We start from the raw sequence: 4,461 nt of genomic DNA, 5'->3' as shown, positions 1-4,461 counted from the left end.
CGGCGCCCCTCGGGGTCGCGGATCAGCCCGCAGGCCGCGCGGCGCCCCCGCGGCGCCCTCGGGGCTGGCGCTTCCCGATCCTGCAGGAGAACCCGGATTCCTCGCTCTGCGCTCCTTGGTTTCTCTTTCTCTTTGCAGCGAACTGCAGCTTTCTTCAGATCATAACTCCYTTACGCGTGTGCTGTTTTTGCTTCAGTATCTGTTCGGGCAGCTTGTGATAACCTCTTAAGGCAGAGAGAAAGCAGCAGTATGAGCAGGGTTCTCGGCTGTCCTCTCTCATCCCAGCTTCTCTGCGACAGTGATAGTGAAGAGAGCAGGACAGCTGAGTCTTGTTTGCAAAAAAGTACACAGAAAAGGGGCAGTCTAAGAGGAAAACGGTTGTTGTAAAGATAACTGCTGTATCATTGTATTTCTGAGGTATTGGTTTAAGGTTGCTTTTTTGTTTCTGTACAGAGTCGTGTTTTGGTAAGCTGTTTACCAAACTGGGGATATTATGGAGAGATTTGATTTTTAATTCAGTAAGGGTACTCTTATTTGCATTCAGAAATATTCTTCTCGATCTAGGAATACTTGCATAATGCTTGGCTTTGTAGCCTAGCAATAAAGAAAGGTAGTTGCTGCTTTCAGCACAGGTTTTACTTGTTTTTGCTTAGCAAGAGACAATTTTCATAGTTGTTTTGGGTTTACTCCATCTCTTCTTGTTTTATTTAAAACCTCTTGCTGAGTCTAGTGGCTATTTCAATCATGTGTGATTATGGGGACTCGTGTTAAGGACTTCATATAAATAATCTAAAAAGAGCTTGATTCAGACTTTATTTGGTCTTAATGCTGTTCTTCAGTAAGTTTTTTGGGGGTAAYTAAATAGGCTTATGCTATTATTATCATTTTTACTTTTAAGTAGYAATATATAACTAATACAGCTATAGTTTTACTTGCTCTTTTTTCCTCTAGCTGAAGTTGAGGAAAAGTGGAACTATAGATACTTGCACACAGTTTCTTTCTTTTAGAGGATAAGCAAGATGATGACTTTCCTTTTTTTCTATTCCAGGGAATTTGCTAAAGATAAATGACACTACAGGTGAACTGAATAACCAGATGGGTAAGTCTGAGCTTACAGGCTTAAAAAAAAGTCTTTGTGAAGGAAGGCTGTATATACGGTAGTGATAATTCATCTACTTCTGCTGTCTGTATGATGTGGCTTTTCAACTTTAAAAGCCACAGAAGTCTTTCAGAAAACTGAAAAAAAYGACACTCTTTATTTTTCATTAGAAACAACCTCTAAATAACACTCATACACAAAATTATGTTTTTAACTGGCTACTACTAAATAATGCTAAGAGAATGTTTACAGATTGCAGTTTAATTCTCTGTTCCAGTGCTGTGTTATTAAAGCCCCCAGGACTCTCTAAAACAGCCTATTTATACAAGTGGTTGTTAGTTTCATAACTAGCAAATAACTTTTTTTCCTTTTTTAAAAAAGCTTTTCCCAGAGATTGCTTTAACTACCACTGCATATAGAACCATTTTCTGGCAGGGAGGTGGAAGTTGAATACTTTTAYAGCTATTGCTTTCTTTGTTTTCTTTCTGTGGAATATTTGGCTTCAGCCTTAAGTGTGAGACTGAGGAGAATATAAGAAGTAAGGTGTGACTTTAATACTCCACAGCTATCACATTTTTTTTCTTTGTTAAAACYGAACCTTCTTTCGTGTTTCACTTGAGACTAGTGGATCCCGATGCCATACTATAGGCTAGTGAGCATTGATCTGTTAGCAGTGTTACAACATTAATTTTTCAGTCTCTTGCATGTTTTCAGCTGCTTCTCTCCAGCTAGCTCATAAAGCTTTTCTACTCTGTTCTTTGGTAAACTTTCTAGTTAGTCAAAGTTAGTCTGGTTWACTTTGCAGTTAGTCAAAAACAAATCTTGTAACATCCGTCCTAGCTTTAGTGGAACCTTGGCTATCTGACTGACTTCAGTAAAGAGTAAAGACAGTATATAATTTGGGAACTGTGTGTGTGCGTATTTATATGCATACACACAGCTTGGAAATGAGAAGCTGTTTAGCGTAATTAATCATGAAGAAAGATAACTTATGTATGGGTTTGTACAGTTCTTAATAGTATAAAAAGTTATATTTAGTCTGAACACCAGTAAGAATTCTGTAAGTTATTTCAATGCAATGGTATTGACATGCTTCTTTGTTTATGATTCTAATGAATCTTGAAGTAAATCAATGTTGTCTCACGTTTACTAGAAGGCTATCAAGATATTGGAGGTTTTGGAGACATGCTTATTGCTTTGCAGCGTAGATATGGTGTGGGAAATCCACATTTCCCTAATGAAAGGGAAGAGATGTGCATAACTTGGAGAAGTGTTTGAAATGAGTACCTTGTAGAATATGCAAAATAAATGTAGTCCCAGAGCTGGTCTTATAAAATTGTTTGTTGTGGTAGAAYAATTTTCTACTAATACTAATTTGTGTATTTGTGCCTAAAGTAAGGCAGGCTTGTGCTTGCTTACTTCTTATTACCTTCTTGTAATTTAGCTAACAAGTCATGATCTTGTCTACTCATGTACTGATATATTCCAGCTGTACCAGGAGAGCCTTACTAATGAAGTCTCCAAATAGAGAAGTGCATTGTTGTGTTCCTGTTCTCAAAACACTAACTAAAATGAGAGTGAAGTAGTTGGATGACTGGTCATCCAACTAGTTGGTCATCTAGCAGAGATTAGCTTACTTTCTAATGTTTGAGTCACTGAAATTCAAACTGGACAGCAGTGAAAATGTGTTCTGGTTGACATCTTTGTTCTAGATCTGACCCTTGATTAGATGAGGAAGTGGTTTAGGGCTAACAGCTGTGAGTGAGAGGAAAAGAAGCAAAGAAATCAGCTGTCTTTCTTGAAGAGGAGATAAAATCTGAGGGTTTTTTGCATTTGTTTTTCTTGTGGGATGAAAATCTCTTCTGTTGGGCTATAAAGTGGCATACAGAATTATATTAYGGCATTTATGAACTTGAAATATGATGGTTAGATTTGTCAACAGCCATTTTAAAATGCTAAGCTGTGAAATGGGCTTGTCAAACTAGGTGCTAGTTTTGGACAGATCTGTAGCTTTGCCACTTGGGGCTCTCAGTCCTTCAGTCTGTCCTATTGCTTGCTATTACAGTAATAYAGGTAGAGGAGAGGTGGAGCAGGAAGTCTTAATCATCTTAGTTGAGGCTTTTAAAAAGTGGCTGCATTAGGTRTAGTCCAGGTTCACACAGAGTTTACCAAAAGTGCCCTCTCTCTCCAAGAAAGGAGTAATAGTACGTGGATTCTCTTGTCATACTGTTACAAATAGTTTTGTCAAATCAGATAGGAATTTGCTTGCTTAAGACATATTTTCCTCACATAGAATGAGCATGAAGAACCTTTAATTGCAAATATAAAGAAACTTTTACTTGATTGCTTCAACGTATCAGATGGCAGAATCTAGCAAAAAATGAACCRGTGAATGTTACAAGCTGTTCTTCTGTACCCCTAGTTGTCCAGATAGATCTGTAATTTTAACTGTAGGCTAATGACTTCTAACCCATGGATTAAAGGAATGGGGTAGAGGAAACTTGCTGTAAATACCTGCTGTAAGTTCTAAACCTGTGTTAAGCTAATTGCCAGTAGCAACTAAAAGATTACTCCAGACCGATTTTTTTTCATAGCATTTCTTCTGACCAGTAAACAGTCTCTGGCAAACTCTCAAGCAGCAGTAAAAGTGGATCTATTTTTTTATATRTATATTTATGGATGAGGCTTTCTTTWTCCTCCCCCCACCTGGTGAGATCCTGACCTTAGTGTTCTTGCAAACGGTAAACGGAGGGATCATTTGTAAGCAAAGCAGTAAAGCTACCAAAAGTGCTCTTTGTATTCCAAAGATTAAACACAAACTAAGAGCGCTTTTGGTAAACTCTGCGTGAACCTGGACTTTACCTAATGCAGCCACTTTTTTAAAGCCTTTTTGTAAAGAAGTCTAGCCTGATAGGTAGCACACGTTTAAAGGATGCAGTGCAACGCTCTGAATGCGTGCCCAAGATACACACCCTCTCGCTGCAAGAGACGTAGCGAACCTAACTACGTAGTTAACGCAGYGAAGAGGCTTGGCTGTTGTTTGCAGACTGCCGGTTTAGTTAACTCTCGGACGCGCGAGCAGGGGTGTCGAGCCGTCCCGCGTTCCCGAGCAGGCGCCCAGGCTGGCTGCGTGTCGGCCGCGTTGGAGGCCGAGAGCCCTGGATGGCGGGGCGGGGCGGGGGCGGAGCTGCGGCGTTGTCAATGGCTCGCGCGGGAGCCCCGGCCCCGCCTCCCTCCCGCGCCTCGGCCAATCGCCTGGGAGGCCCCGCCCGCGCCGCCAACTAAACAAACAGTGTGTCTCACGCTGCGGGGCGGCCCCCTCGCGAGCTACAGCCAATCGCCGCCGCCCGCGCCAGGCGCCG

The 4,461-nt window shown here is 40.9% G+C and overlaps 1 long non-coding RNA gene across 1 annotated transcript in view; it reads left to right on the top strand.

Moving 5' to 3' along the window:
• Positions 1-126: 126 nt before the first annotated feature.
• Positions 127-4,461, top strand: part of LOC146597258 (uncharacterized) — a 23,675-nt gene continuing 19,340 nt past the window's right edge. The window contains exon 1 of the long non-coding RNA XR_014895542.1: positions 127-1,099. This is a non-coding gene — a long non-coding RNA (uncharacterized LOC146597258). The remainder of the gene's footprint in view (positions 1,100-4,461) is intronic.

The sequence above is a fragment of the Rhea americana genome, unplaced genomic scaffold (assembly GCF_003343005.1).
Source record: "Rhea americana isolate MKP2758 unplaced genomic scaffold, rheAme1 scaffold_19, whole genome shotgun sequence".
NCBI classification, from domain to species: Eukaryota; Metazoa; Chordata; class Aves; order Rheiformes; family Rheidae; genus Rhea; species Rhea americana.
The sequence above is the reverse complement of the archived record's forward strand: the minus strand, read 5'-3'. Positions and strand labels throughout refer to the sequence as shown.